A 17090-nucleotide genomic window follows, 5' to 3' on the forward strand; every position below is an offset into this window, starting at 1 on the left:
AAGAAAGCGACTTGTTTTCCCTCTTGTTACACAGCAGAATAACAATGTGTGTGTGCGTGTGTGTGTGTGTGTGTGTATGTGTGTGTCTGTGTTCGAAATGTTTGAATCAAGCTGTTTCTAACAAAATAACTGATGACTTACGAGCACTTAGTCTTGTCAGCTTTAAAACCACAACATTTGTCAAATATTTTCCAGGAAATTACAACCAGAATAACTAGTTAACTTCTTTTCATAGGAACCCAAAGAGAATAAGTAGCGGACACTGTGAATTAGTTGAGTCATTGCAAGAATTCAACTGAAGACAACATCCCTTCTTTCCAAAATGTTCAAAATTTAAAAAATGAAAATTTATTGCCATTGTTGAATGAAAGAATAGAGATGTTAATTCTTTTTCATTTGATTTTGTTGCATGAAACATCCGTAAGCTGTATTATGATTACAAACACAATAAATGTGAGCATTGAAGTCAAATATAATCAATTGAATTCAACTATGTTTCAACAGATAAAATAAAAATTGATATTTACAATGATTGAGAGATTGTGCACTGCAATACATTTGCAGTGGTTCATATACTGTGCCGTAAATCCACATTTGCGCGACCTACTAGATTGAATAATTATTATTTTTATTCTAAATCAGCAACAATTGAATTATCAAAGTCTGTCAATGCATTAAAGAATAATGAATAATCTCTTTTTGCAAGTGATTGAGCAATGTCTGGAAATGAACTGGAATTAATTCAGTTAAAAGTAATTACATTTTCCTGAATTTTAAGACTGAGATGACCGTGATCATTCAAATGAGCTAACATCAGATACTTGCAATGACGTTGGATGGGAAGTCATTGGTTCCTTTGTGGGGTAGGTGACCTGAAAAATAAAGGCATTTTCATACTGTACTATTAGTACTCAGAAATAATGGATTAAATCTAAATGTGAATCTCATTGTATGTGTTCAAAAGACTTATTTAAAAATAATTGTGCCATTATTGTAATGGCAATGACTTGATAATGAATGCTGTATTTTGAAGAATTAAAATGAATCAATATTTCAAAAGCATTTTGCTGTGATGTTGATTGGATATTTATTAAGATCAGTAAATTGAGGCATAAAACATTGTACCTAGCTTTATGGATTGAAGAAAAATGAGCCATTCAGTGATTATTGAGCAAAATTCTTTTTTTAAGTAAAAAATGTACGTAATACAAGAATTGTGAATTTCCATTAGACGGATTCCTTGTAGAGATATGTTACATCAATTAAATGATCAATATTATGATCAATGTTGAAAGATTTGTGTCAGAATTAGGAAGAGAATTCGTAAGTCATGAAAGTGAGCTTGAAACTGAACAATGTAGTCAATGACATGTAGCGTATATGTGATTTTAATAATATTGTCATTTTTGTACAATGATGAATAATGTTGGAATAGAAATGCCAAAAAAATCAACATGGTCAAAGCAGTTCTTTTCTCACAATGAAATGAAAACAATAATCATTTTGTAGCACTCATTATTTGAAATAGCAGGTTTTTAAATGTGACATATACAGTGAAGGCTAACCCTTTTGCAAAAATGTGGGAAGTTCACAAATTTAAAATGCAGTATTTGTTCAATTTGTAATAAAAATGGTTATAATTTGAATTGTCTCTTGTACACACACAACAAAAAAGGAGCTTAAAGATTGTTAGATTAACAAAGATTTGCTTTACAACATTATTGTAGTATAGTCAATATCTGTGATAAAGTAGAATTATTGGTTTAAACAATATAAATCAACATTAAAGACTGAGCTGAAATATAGCACCTCAATTGCATTAACTGCATAGAATAGTAAATAAATGTTTATTGTTGTCATTTGTCCTAGGAACAATAAGATACTTACTCAGGTTATTCCACTGAATAGTAATCAGCTGATGATGAATATCTTTGTGTCGCTTTATGTGCACTGTTTTGTGTGAACATTGATTTCAATAAATTTAGATATTTACATGAATTAGGAACAGACTGATAACTGGGTGTGAAAGATCTTATTTAAGATTAGACAATTTTTCGGAATTCAGGAGGTTTGCTGAACAAAACACTGTTAAGTCATCATGCAATAAACTGGATTAGAGAGAAATATGCAAATTCAATTTTCAAATGAATGCACTCGGATATTTTCAGAACATTTCAATCGTACATTCAATATAAATAGATGAATGGAAAACTAAAAACAAATTTCAGACAACTCATAAACAGATCAATAACTAAAAATTGATATATAGTAGGAAGTGGCATTTGTTTATTTAACTGAAGAATAACTTAATTTTTTTCTAATATTTATACCTTTGAAGCATCAAGTTCTATCTTTACTTTGCATATTTCATCTTTGTGAATGCAACATTATCAAATATTTTGCAAAGAATATTGATTGAGTGTAATTAGATACATTCTGTTATTAGCGGACTGAAGAATATATATAGCAGATACTGTGATTATTGGAATGAACAACAAATGAAAACATATCTCATGTTGAATTGAAAGGCAATTCATTCGATTCTTAGATATTTTCTTCTCAACATTCAGAGCTGCTCTGGCACAGCTCTGTGCAAGGTGGGAATTGAAATTGGTCTGGTAACAGAGACACGACCAGACAACTCTGGTCTGGTAACAGATACACGACCAGAGTTGCACTAGATTCCTTCATAACATTCCCAACCAGGCTGGGCAGGGCTGAAAACTAATCAGATGTTTATTGCGATAATTGGATTGGAATTAAATGGTTGGATACTGTGTACAATCTTCTGAAAATTCAGTAGTAATTTACAACAATGATGGGAGTTAACAAATGTCTTAATTTAACATGATTTTTATGATCACTTGTGGAACGACAACTTGACAGACTTGTGTGATTACTGTGCATTATAAATAAAAATGAATATAATTATTCTATATGTTCATAAGTTCCACATTTTCAGAAATGCAAATTACAATGCTTTTGATCTACACGTAAATTGGAACAAAATGATGAATTGGTCAATCAATGTGCCTATTCAGCTGAAGACAACTTTCATTCTTTCTAAAATACACGATTTCTAAGTCACCATTTCCTGTGGTTGTTTAATGAAAGAAGAGAGATGCCAACCCTTTTTTGTGTGCTTCAAAAAATTCATGGGGATTTCAATGATTTTGCACGTGAAAAATATTCAATTGTTATTGTGAGTAAAAACACAATAAATGTTAACATTGAAGTGATTTCTAATCAAATCAATTCAAAAGTGTTTCCAAGTTTAAAATGAAAAGCAATATTTAGAATGATTGAGTGATTGTGCATTGCAATGTCCTTGCATTAGTTATTATATGAAAACATAGTTCCACATGTACACCCCTTACCGAATTGAACAATTATTAGGTTTTGGCAACAAATCGATTTGAAATATTTTATTAATGAATTTAAGAATAATGAGGTATCTCCTCTTACTATTCCACTGAGTAATGTTCAGAAATGAAGAGAAATATTGCAGTGTAAATTAACTGGTGTTCTCTGAATTTCAATGGCTGAGAAGACTGTGATCTTTCAAATGAGCAAAAGTCAGATACTTACAAATGATGTTGCAATGGCAATTATTGGTCTTTTGTGGGCGTATTGGCCTTATCAAACAAGTTTTAATGTTGTAGCACTCACACTAAGAAATATGGAAGGTATTAAAAGCACATTGTACTTGTTATAAAGCCTAAGTTAAAGTATTGCGTAATTATTGTAATTGATAATTGTTTCTAAAATCCTGATAGATAAATTGACTTAATATTTTGAATGCACTTTGCTCTGATGTCGATTGTCTATTCATTAAGATAAATAAACTGAAAATTAAAATATAAAACGTGGCTTTAATAATTAAAAAATCTCAGCAACAATTGAACATCGTTCAACTTTTTTTTGGTTGGTTCATGTCTATTTTATTAATGTAACTTTTATCATGATAAATGTTTAGATAAATGTCAGAACTAGGAAGAAAATAATGAGGATGGGAAAGTGGGTATTATTATGCACTAAACATAGAGTCAATGACATTTGGTACAGGGAGTCATTTTGTAGCAAAAAAAACTAATAATTGTGTGATTATTGTTCATTGACAACTAATGTTGGAAGAAAATAAAACTACCTCAAAATGAAATTAAAATAAATATCATTTTGGAGGTCACATGATTTGAAAAATGGAAATTGTCACTTAATGTGACATTTGAGCTGAAGAATCGTCCTTCCCCCCGCCACCCCCATGTGTAGTCCTGTCAATAATTTAAAATTTAGTATAAGTTGAACTAAATAACAAATGGATGTTCCTCCATTGTTTTCTTGAAAACAAAAATTTAAAAAATTAACATGAAAATGATATCGCTCTGCAAGGAATAATTTCACAGATAATAAGTGTTTGTATTGAATTTAAATGTCACCATAGCTGTAGGAGTGATTTCCCCTGACAGGGAATGAAGACTGAGGAGATAGGCCGAACTCAGGCAAGTGGAAGATGTTTACTCATGCTGCAATCAGTTAATGCAGGGATCATCCCCCCGAGGCCAATCTAGGAAGGGAGGTCCATGACACACTAATGTGTACAGTAAAAAGCAGTATTTTTACACACCTTCTGTATTACAATGTCCACATGCAATGTGGTTACAGTCGTTCCATCATGATACAGACACCCAATCCTGTAGAACACCTAATCTTGGATGAACATCAATATGGATAGCCCGAATTTCCTATTGGTTCATGGTGTTTTACAGGTGCTATAATCTCCAGGCCTTGGGATCTCTGTGCATTTTATTTCCTCACATTACAAAATTAATTTCTGCAGTCCTTTGGGCCTCTCACTATGCCTTATTTACAATTCTCAAGAATATGTAATTAGAAAAGTTTTAAATGTTCTGAGCAATTTTAAAATAGTAACTATTTCTGACAATCAAACCCTGCCTGTTTCCCTGACAGCCGCTGTGGAAGTTAGCTGGGCTCTATCCTGCAGTTGGTGTTTATTCATTCACTGGGACAATTATTCTTTCATTAATGAAAGTCAGGGTTGGTCATTTTTCTGTGTGCCTGCATTCTCTTATCACTATCTGGAATATGACTGTCTGGAATTGCATGCTTATGGACTTGGAGTAGGATTGTACAAAATGTTCTTTTTTTAACTTAAGACTGAAACACACTGTTGGTCTTATTTATCTCCCCTCCACCATTTTGTGTTTTAATTCCAAGGCAGGCTGCTCAGGGCTTCCCTACAGCAGCAAATCAATAAGGATTTCAGCATTAAAATAAAAATCAACATTCGCTACCATTAGGAAACTGTACCATGCAATATGCTTACGTCACTGAGACTTAATTCCACACTTAAAGCCGACTATACTGATTTGATCAATGATTACATATTAGATATAAGTAACAATTAGTGTTAAAACTAGTCACTGTAAACTTAAAATGATTAGAAATGTCATATTACAATCCGCAACATGTAGAATTGGAGTCGAAAACAATCAGATGTATCTTCATTTGTAAGGCTGGATATGAATCCAATGATTTCTGTGAACATTCAAATGAGAAGATATCAGATATTTCCTGTCAGTGTTGGATGAGGGATCATTGCTTGGTTTGTGGTTGTGTTGACCTGGAATAAAAGATAATTTTTTCTTAGTAAAATTGGCACTATGAAATAATGATTTAAATTGAAATGTGAATCTCACGATATTTGTTACAAAACCTAAATTAAATTACTGTGAGATTGTTGGACTAACAATGAATTGGTAATCTATTTTAGAACACTGACACATTAAGTGATTCAATATTTCCAAACGGGTTTGCTGTGATATGGTACTAAGCACATATGCTCTTACTTAAAAATTAAAATCATGGAAATGAAAGAAAGATAAATACACATACCATGCGCTTATTGTAAATTCATGCAAAATACAACTGTGGAATATGTTTAAAGCAGTTTTTCCTGAAATGAAAAGATAACTAGAATGATTAGCAGCAGGATGTAATCGCAATAAAAAAATCATTCAATGTGACTATTCAGCTGCAGGCAGCTCCCCTTCCTTACACATATGTATAACTTCCAACAATTCAAAATTTACTCTGATAAAGAAAAGAACATACGCATGTAAATTCTTTTTTCTTGTTGACAAAAAAGTCACAAATTTGAATTTTTTTAGCTTTAAAAAATTTAACTATTACTGTGATCAGAAATACAATAAAACTTCATGTTGAAGAAAAATCAAATCAAATCAAAATACACATCGATATTCACAATAATTGGGAGAGTGAACACAACAATATCTTTCCATCAGTTAATGTACTGAGCCATAATTCCACTGTTATATCCCTTTCTGGATTGATCAATTATTAGATATTAATAACTAAATTATTAATATGCTATCATTGAACTGAATATTAATGAGAAATCTCATTAATGTTTGAACGAGCAATGTGTCAACATAAACAGTAATTATTAGTGAAATGTCTAAGATATCTCTTTATAAATGAGGCTGAGATTACTTTGATTGTTGAAACGAGTAGCATTCAGATATTTATAATGAGCATTGGCTGCAAATCAATGCTTTTTGGTGTAGACCTGAAAGATTTTGTTATTGTAGTATAGGCAGTAAGAAATTATGATGTGCATCGCACCTTACTGAATATTTTCAAGTTTTCTAACAGGTTTCTGGTCCAATCTTCAGTTTAACAAGGGTAATTTTGGGTCAGAACATCAATAACTGCAAACAATTTAAACACATCTCCATCAAAGTTGCTAATCTGATAATTCAGAACAAATATAAAAAAATTACCTCTGTAAATTTAATTGACTATATTTTTAGATTATAGTCAAGTTCGTTATCTACTTATTTCCTTCCTATTTCTGACACCAGTGGCTAAATATTGATTAGATTAAATGTCATATGAGATAGACATTAGCTTTCTCTCAAAGATCTGTACAGCACAGGAATGGGCCATTTGGCCCATAATGTTGTGCTGAACATAATGCAAAAGAAACTCATCCCTTCTGCCTACCCTTGGTTCATATCCTTCCAAATTATCGAAATGAACATTAAAGAGCCTTAATGTATCTGCTTCCACCACCAACCCTGGAAGTCCATTCCAGACAGCAATCACTCCCTGTGTACAAAACAAATTGCCCCTTACATGCCCCTTGAACTTTCCCTCCTAACCTTAAACACATGTCACGTAGTTTTTGACGCTTCAACTCTGGGAAAAACTTTCTGACCGTCAACCCTATCTACGTATCTAATGATTGTACAGACTTCCATCAAGTCTTCCCCCAGTCTCCGCCACTTCACAAAAAAGCAATCTGAATTTTTCTCGCCTCTCCAAATCCAGGCAGCATCCTGGTAAATGCCCTCTGTACCCTCTCCAAAGCATCCATACCCTTCCTGGAACATGGCGAACAAAAGTGAATACAATACTTTAAGTATGCCTTAACCAAAGTGTTAAAATGTTACAACATGACTTCCTGACTCTTGTAACCAGTTCCCTGACCAATAAAGGCAAGCATGCCATTTGCCTTCCTAACCACCTAATTACTTGCATGGTCACTTTCAGGGAGCCATGGTCTTGAACGTCAAGATCCCTTTGAATAATAAAGCTGTTAGGGTCCTGCCATTAACTATCTACTTTTTTCTAACATTTGAGCTTCCAAAGTGAAACACCTCACACTTGTATGGATTAAACTTCACCTTTAATTACTCTGCCCATATCTGCAATTTCTCTTTTTCCTGCTGCATTATTTGACAACACTCTACACTGTCCCCAACTGCACTGAACGTGATATCATCTGCAAACTTATTAACTCACCCAATTAGATTTTAATCCATGTCACTTCTATATAATTGCATCGCAAACAGAAGGGTTCCAGTACAGATCCCTGTGGATAAAAGACAGAAAATGAGGTAAATGCAGAATTCTTGAAGAAATGAGGTTTTTTTCAATGACAGAATAATTCTGATGAATAATCTTCTAAAGTGAGATTTTTTAAAAAATTAACCCAATATTTTAATTCATTATCCAGTACAAACTGCTTTGAAAATATTGTATCATCTTAAGTGTTGCATTCTCACATTAAATATTATTTAATTGTCATTTCAATTATCACACCATCATGAGATTTACATTTTCGTTCAATCCATTATTTATTAAGGCCAGTATCATAATGAAATATTGACATTCTTTTCAGGTCAACACACCTGCAATCAACCAAAGTTCTCTCACCCAACACTCATTTTAACTCTCTCATTCTCTTTTATTTGAATTCTCGTATTAATGGAAGGATCATTAATCAGTCTTATCAATTAAGAAATTGCTAACTATTTTTCACATAAATATTTAATTTTTTTCCAACATATTGCACAATTACATTGCAATAGGGGTTTTCTCATCATTCTTAAATTTGTTATCAGCCATTTTAAAACTAATTATTACCAAAATCTAACCGGTAATCATTGTTGAAATCCAATATCTCCAGCTGTATATGTGGAACTATGTCTCAGTACATCAACTGATACAAACAATATTGCACTCTACAATCTCTTAATCTTAGCAAAAATAATTTTAAGTGTGGAATCTTAGCTGGATTGAATTGGTTGTAAGAAAAAGTGCAGTCTGAAGAAAGGTCACTGGGCCCAACTCTCTCCACAGATGCTGCCAGACCTGCTGAGTTATTTTCCAGCAATTACTGAGTTTGTTTGTGATTTCCAGCATCCACAGTTTTGTTTACAATCTTGTACTGATTGTATTTCACTTCAATTCTAACATTGTTACAGTTCTGATTATTACAATAAGAGCTAAGTACTTTTCATGTTAAGCATTATTTAAATTACACATGTTCCTTGTGTAAATAAACCAGAATTAACAAATGTTTGTTCTATGCTTTTACAATAAATCTTGAATTCTTAGAAATCACATTTTTTTGAAAATGAGGGAAGTTGTCCATCGCTGAGTAGTCACATTGAATGACTAATGCTTTATTTCCAATTCATGTGCATTAAAAAGCAGGTTAATTTTAACTTATGCACATGAATAACTGCTTCAAACAAATTGACTTACTTGATTATCATGAGATTTATGTTTATTTAAGACCATTGTTGCTTCGTTCCATCATTATTAGAAATTACTAATTCTTTTTATCCATTACACAATGGAACTGTCTAATACAATCCTAGTCCAATTATAACAATAAATATCTGAGCAGTTTTCCCTGTGAATAAACACAGTAAGTATGTGATTATAGTCCTGCCCTTCCTGCATGGGAATATTATGGTAATGTGTGTACTAGTAGACCAGGAGCCATGGGTTCAATTCCCACCTTCAACAGAGATGTGTCAAAACACCTCAGAGTTGATTAGAAAATATCTAAGTGTCGACTGAATTGCTTTTCAACCAACATTGTCTCAACTTGTAACTGTTGTTCATTATAATGATCACAACATCTTGAATTTATTTGCTTCACATCACTGATTAAAGTATGAATTGGGCTTGGACTGCTTTAGTACCTGAGAAGTAAATTATTTATTAACACTAAATAGTCACGAGATTATGCAAATTCCTTTTTCTATCAAATGTCATGGACTGTATCTTGTGGTCACTCTCATATTCACTTTCATTATCTTTTTATTTTCTTCTTAATTCAGACACAAATGTTTGAACACCGATAAAGTATGAATAAAGTATTATGCTGCTTCTAAATACCTCTCAACTTTTAATAACTTTGCAGTCTTAAAGATTCTACGGTGTAAATAATTTTTAAGGTGAGGAGGAAAGATTTAAAAGGGGTCTGAGGGGCAACTTTTCCACACTGTTTTTCACATATTGGGATGAGCTGTGAGAGGAAGGGCAGTGGCTGGTACAATTACAACATCTAAAAGACTTTTGGACAGTTTATTGGATAGAAAACGTCCAAAGGGGTATGGGAGAAACACAGGGAAATGGGACTAGTTTAGTTTAGGAAACTTGGCCGGAATGCCAAGTTAGGCTGAATGGCCTGTTTCCGTGCTGTATCAGTCTAGCATTCTACAATTCAAACTTCACTGTGATTGGTCAAGGAAAGAACAAACGGGTGTTAATTCTATTTTGTATCCATAAAAAAGTGAGATGAATTTTAAATAATTTTGTCACATGAAATAGTTTGCTCTTATTGTGATTAGAAATACAATGAATGTGAGCATTGAAGTGAAATATAATTTAATCAATTCAACTGTGTTTCCATGGTTAAAATAAAAATTGATATTCACAATCATTGTGAGTTTGTACATTGCAATATCTTCACATTACTTCATGTACTGAGCCATTATTACACATTTATACCCCCTACTGAACTGAACAATAATTAGATAGAGCAACACTTAGATTTTCGAAAATCTATCAGTACACTTGTAAGAAGGAGAAATTTAATTTTGCTACATGACTGTGCAATGTGCAGACATGAACAGGAATTATTGCAGTGAAAAGTCGTTCCAGTTTTCTGAATTCATAAGGCTGAGATTACTGTGATTATTCAAAACAGCAAAAGTCAGTTTACAAAGCGTTTTGCATGCAAAATGATTGGTTCCATTGTGGGATAGTTAACCTGAAAACAATCGCATTGTTTCAATGGATTAAATTAAAATATGGATTAAAATAATATATGGATCTGACGAAACACATTAGAAAGACCAACAAATTATTCTGCAATTATTATAAGGATAGTGAATTCCTAATAAATGTTGTATTCTGAACAAATAAATTGACTCAATATTTTAAAATCACTTTGCTCTGATGTTGATTAGACGTACATTAAGATCGGTAAACTGAAGACTGAAATATAATACTTAGATTGATGGATTGAGGACAATAAATGAGCCATTCAATAGTTATTGAAGAGAATTATTTTTTGTCAAAATGCAGACAATACAGAAGTAATGTATTTCATTCAATTAGTTTACTTGTCGAAACATGCTATGTGATTTTAATTTATGTAATTTTATACTGATCGATGTTCAAACATTTGTGTCTGAATTAAGAAGAAAATAAAAAGATAATGAAAGTGAATAGGAGAGTGACCATAAGATACAGTCCGTGACATTTGATAGAAAAAGGAATTTGCATAATCTCGTGACTATTTAGTGTTAATAAATAATTTACTTCTCAGGTACTGAAGCAGTCCAAGTCCAAGTACAACAAGATCTGGACAATATCCAGGCTTGGGCTTACAGGAGGCAAGTAACATACATGCCACACAAATGCAGGCTATCACATATAAGACATAACCTAACCACCATCCCTTGACATTCGATGGTGTTACCATGACTGAACACCCACTATCAACATTATCCTGTGAATAATCATTGATCAGGAACGGAATTGGTCTCACCACATAAACACAGTGGCTACAAGAGTAATTCAACTCCTGGCTCCTGAAATCCTGTCCAAACGCTACTAGGCACAAGTCAGGAGTGTGATGGAATACTCCCACTTGCCTGGATGAGTGCAGCCCTAACAACACTCAAGAAACTTGATACCATCGGAATAAAGCAGCCCGCTTGATTGGCACTGCTGCTACTGAACATCAGTGGTGGTGAGGGTAGATGTTTGTGGATGTCCTAGCTACAATCTCTGCCTCTTCTTATTAACAAAGATAAAAGAATCTTACATTACTCAACATTCTCATCAAAACCGAGTACAGTATTGACCCAAGCCCTCTTTTATACCAACCAGCAGCATTTCCACCAATAGCAGCTTCTCTTAAAATATTTTGTCAGTAACTTGTAATTAACTGGTTACTACAATTACAACTGAAAATGTGTTGCTGGAAAAGCACAGGTCAGGCAGTATCAAAGGACCAGGTGAATTGACGTTTCGGGCATAAGCCCTTCTTCAGGAAGGTCCTGAAGAAGCAGTGAACCACATTTTGAAATGATCTTTCTGAACATAATATAGATCAGGTTAAAACTGAAGTCGGTGTCTTACACAACTTGCTGAAAGGACACAGACAGTAGAATCTGAGGTGATCATGAGTGTATGGAGGTGAATGTGGGAGACAAGCTGGGACTGTATTGGAGTCGTCACTGTGAGAGGGAACAAATGCTGGATGCAGGGTTTCAGCAGCTGATGGACTGACGCTCAGGTGAGCCATCGGAAACTGAGCAAGTGACCACCATCTAATAGGACAGAGAAACTGATCCATCAGCCTGAAACTGACTGACCACGTGGCTGACAGTGACTCCAACACAAGTGAATGGAAACATTGCTCAGAGCCTGTTTCTGTAACATTCAACACAACCAGGAAATGGAAAGTGAATAATGAGCTGAAAACAAGGCCACTGCTCTGTTAGAGTCAAAATCATTCAATGTTCAGTTATTGGACATTATTGACTCTCAGAATATTCTAACCTGCAGAATCACAGTAAAAGGGGAAAGTAAACAACATTTTTGGCAAAGACAGAATGAGCCAACTGCTTGTATAAAAACAGCTCAGAACAAATGTGCTGAATCCTCCACAAACTGACAAACACAGGTACCATCAGTTTATAGATAGACAATGAAATTCTTCAGAAAAACCCTTCCCTGTTTATGGTGTGTGGTAGAAAACATTCTCAGTGAGAACTGCCACTTATTTCCTTTGAAAAGAATCTCTGTTTCCCCTCAGAAAAGCAGGTGTGCCCCAAACTTACAGACTGTCTTACAGACAAAGGAAACCTGATCAGGGACTCGCAGGTTAATTAAGTTATGAGTGACAGTCCATTGCACACAACAAGAGCTTAGACCACAACAGATTCTAGTGAAACCAACAATGCAATGAAAAAGGTGAATTAGTCTTAATAATCATGCAGCCTCTCTCAATCAAATAATCCCAGTCAACTTCTAAACATTTTAAAACTATTAATACCAATGTATACATATTTATTTACTTTCCTAATTTCCTCCAAAAAATATATATGACTATTCTCTTTAAAATATATTTTAAATGGTCAATTCATAATCACAATTCAGTTCCAATTATTCTTAGTGCAAAACAACTAGCAAACTAAAATAGTTTTCACGTCAATAATGACACTGGAAACTTTGTTATGTAGTTTACCCATATTTCCAAATATTGTTTTGGTTCATTATTCCAGTGAAGCTAAAATTCAAGTCTATTTATTTTCTCTGATATCCTTCCATTACTTTATTCCCTAATAACAATGCCCATGGTGTAATGGGTGACAAACATTAAATAAAATTGAATTTTCAATGCAAGAACTTGTACAAATAATCACATATTATTCAGTTCATTCATTATCGTTGATTATGAGGGTTATTTTCACTGTATGATCATGTTAAATTCACTTAAATAATCAGAGTAGAATTTTCACCTTTCAAGATATGTAAAGTGAATGTCAAATTATTAATATTTCAAGTAAAACCAAATTCACATTTTGCTCTGTGTTATTCCAGGAATGACAGGATGTGTTGAATTATTATGGGAAACAGGAACAAGTGAAGGTGGTGGCTCTCTGACGTGAGGCCTTAAAGCCAAAGGGCCAGGTGGTAGTTACAGTGGGGGAGGTACCGAGTGCCCCGCTGTCCTCAGAAGGCAGTGAGGATGGTGACACTGACTGGAACGGGTTAGATGACAAAGCATCCACGTATGGACAGAGGGACGACAATGGGTGGGATGACCCACCGCCCTATAAGGCCCAGAAGGCCGTGTCTGTGGCACCACTGGGCATCAAAGGTCAACTTGGACAGACAGTAGGGAGCAACAAAGGGAACTGACAGAAACCAAACATGAACCGTTCACCTGCTGAATAACAGATGTTGGTGTGTTAACACCCAGCCTGATAGAGAAATGGTAATAACGGACCTTATTGGGACAATATGGATGAATTAGTTGAGGTACAGTCTCACCGATGATGGTGTTAGGCCAAAATCCTTTATGCCAAGATGCCCGGACGTGTACAGCAGAACCTGTCTCTGCAATGAGTGGGTGAGGGTTTGAGCCCCCCCCAGTGCACAGCCGATGAGTGCCTCCAGGCATTCACAGATATTACAGGGATACACTGGGGAGGGGACAGACTGAATGGGCTAAAATAACCTTGGTGTCTCAGGGAACCAAGGGTAATATCGAGGATCATACAGAGAGGAAGCCTGAGGTGTGTAAGGACCACGGGGGATTACCAAACCCCAACCTGTGATGATGAAATAGGTTTGATGTATTTAACAGATGACATGGGACCCTATTTAACTGTAATTATAAACGTGGGACTGCCAGTGGGAGATCATTCTAATCACATTCTGAATTGGGCCATGAGAGCTGAGACAAACTCAGAAACACAGGGAGGGTAGTACAGTACAGGGAGGGTACTGCAGTACAGGGAGGGTAACCAGACCCACAATGTTACAAGGGAAGCAGGAAAGGGCACATAGACAAGGAACGTAGGCAGAGAGAGGGAGATAGATGTTCACATTGTGTGTGTGCCTGTGTTCATGTAGGCACATGAATATTCATTGACGCTGTGTTTGGGAACCAGCAGAACAAATATTAATAAAAGGAGCATCTATATCAGTTACCGAAACGGATTTGCCCCTCACCCCTCAATTACTAAAATGAGAGCAGTTGGAGAGGGAATCAAGGAAGCTGGATGAAATAAATCTGTCCCAATGCAGATCATCGATATGGCAAAATATATTCAGATATGGGAGTGTGAAACTGAGGAAGGGACCATTCTGGAAGTTGCCATTTTAGAACAGTTCAGAGCAACTATTGATGTAGAGGCACAAACTCTAATATGGGTACAATCTGGCCAGGCCCAGGACAGGAAGCAAAGGAGAGGCGACATCTCCAGAGTAGTTACCTTGCAGGGAGACTGGAACAGTCACAGAATCTGGGGAGTTATAGCTAGGACCCAAACAGCAGGGCGGGTAACTCAAACAGGAATGTGGGTTATTATCTGTAGATCCTGTAAAGATCGAGGGCCCTCTCACTCCCCACCCAAACTGGATCCCATTAAAGCTGGGGCTGAGAAGGCAATAATTGTGACAGTAACAGATTGAGAGAAGCAGGGAATAGTCAGACCAACAGTATCCCAGACTAACTCACATAAGCCGGACAGCTCATCCCACCTCACTATTGATTAGACCTCCCTCAGTAAATCTGCCACTAAAGAGTATCCTACAGTAGTGAACCACACCACTTTATTTAATGGATTAAAATTGCAACAGGATACAGTCTCAGCCCTTGATATTGTGAATGGGTTACTGTGGACCTAGAACGGTCAGAATAAGCTAGTATTTACTGTCTGAGGAAAGCAGTAGACCTGGATCCAGTTACCTCAGGGACCTCATAATATTCCAGTATATCCCACCGATATATGGCTGATGGAGTGCATCGATTTAATCTTACCAACACCTCATTGCCTCAGTTGGTGAGAAAGAACATATCCGGATATTACATAGAGTATTGGGTCAGGTCAGGCAGGCCGGGCTTAAAATTAACCCACAGAGCGTGGGAAGGTAGGGAGAGATGTACCTGGGACATCACATCAGGAAGATCAAATCAGGAACGGAGGGGGACAATCCCAGTGAAACGAAAGACCATGATTTCAAAACTATCCACCCGCACACTGTGAAGGGGATAAGGCAAACTTTAGGATTGTTTAATTATTGGAGGACTTTTTTGGAGAATTACCCAGAAATGGCAGAACCATCACGAGCCCTGACAGAAGCGCGGACATTAGCCAGGTGTCAGGCAGTCAGCATATACACAGAGAGACAGCATGCCTTTGGTATAGTTCATGACCAAGTGATAGCCTGGGCTCGGTGAGGGTAAATCACCCTGTCTGTGGGCACGTAGAGCATGAAGGACAGGTCAGAGAGTTAGTGGAAGCAGCTAACTTTCCCAGTGAAGCAGCAATAATGAGAATTAGAGCTCACAAGGTAGTCAAAACTCCACACCAATGGGGCAGTAAGTTTGTGGATAAGGCAGGTGAATAGACAATAGACAATAGGTGCAGGAGTAGGCCCTTCTGCCCTTCGAGACAGCACCACCATTCATTATGATGATGGCTGATAATCCTCAATTAGTATCCTGCTCCTGCCTTATCCCCATAACCCTTGATTCCACTATCCTTAATCACTCTATCCAATTCTTTCTTGAAAGTACCCAGAGACTTGGCCTCCACAGCCTTCTGGGGCAGAGCATTCCATATACCCACCATATCTGGGTGAAGAAGTTTCTCCACAACTCTGTTCTAAGTGGCCTACCCCTTATTTTTAAAATTTGTCCTCTGGTTCAGGACTCACCCATCAGCAGAAACTTGCTTCCTGCCTCCAGAGTGTCCAATCCTTTAATAATCTTATATGTGAAATACTGACTGAAATAGTGCAGACATTTGAGGAGATGGCAATGGCCGTAGCTACAGAAGTGAGAGAGGAAGGTTTAAAGATATTCCCAGAAACAGTCCCACAACAGCAGAAACAGGAATGGGAAAAGGGTGGGGCAGTAATAGGACACGTCAGAGTCTGGATGATCCAGCAGTGCCACTACACTGTATAAGACAAACATTATTAAAAACATATCATGGGCTGGCCCATATTGGGGAGGATAAAATGCAATATCAGATGATCCACTACAATCCTTGCCTGGAACAGGGAGAAATACAGCAAGGTTTTGTCGAAGGTGTGTAGTCTGTTCACAGTGTGAGCCAGGGAAAGCAATAAAATGGAGGCAGCAGCAGGGACCCAGGGGCCCATGGGAACAATTACAGATGGATTTTACACACACACCCAATCCCAGGGAAGGAAGTCCTGCTGGGTTTTAGTAAATAGGTTTACTCAATGGGTGGAAGCATTCCCCTGCAGATTCTGACCAAGGGACAAATGTTACAGGGAACATAGCTCTTTAGCTATGTGCCCTGTTTGGTACTGAACAGAAATCCCATCCCCCATACCACCCCCAGAGCTCTGGGACAGTAGAAGGAATGACGCAGACACTGAAAGCTAGTCTGACTAAGGCTCTCTCAGAGACAGGACAGCGATGGGTTAGAGTACTATTTAGCAGCCTAATAAAACTGAGGACAACCCCAGCA

The 17090-nt window shown here is 36.2% G+C and overlaps 1 long non-coding RNA gene across 7 annotated transcripts in view; it reads right to left on the reverse strand.

Annotated features, from left to right (window-relative positions):
- Nucleotides 1-325: 325 nt before the first annotated feature.
- Nucleotides 326-17090, reverse strand: part of LOC140484532 (uncharacterized) — a 55843-nt gene continuing 39078 nt past the window's right edge. For all 7 annotated transcript variants that reach the window (XR_011962237.1, XR_011962236.1, XR_011962233.1 and 4 more), the window contains 2 exons: nt 7846-7915; nt 326-5641 (listed from right to left, as the gene is read on the reverse strand). This is a non-coding gene — a long non-coding RNA (uncharacterized lncRNA). The remainder of the gene's footprint in view (nt 5642-7845; nt 7916-17090) is intronic.

Source organism: Chiloscyllium punctatum, chromosome 13, assembly GCF_047496795.1.
Source record: "Chiloscyllium punctatum isolate Juve2018m chromosome 13, sChiPun1.3, whole genome shotgun sequence".
Classification (NCBI taxonomy): Eukaryota; Metazoa; Chordata; class Chondrichthyes; order Orectolobiformes; family Hemiscylliidae; genus Chiloscyllium; species Chiloscyllium punctatum.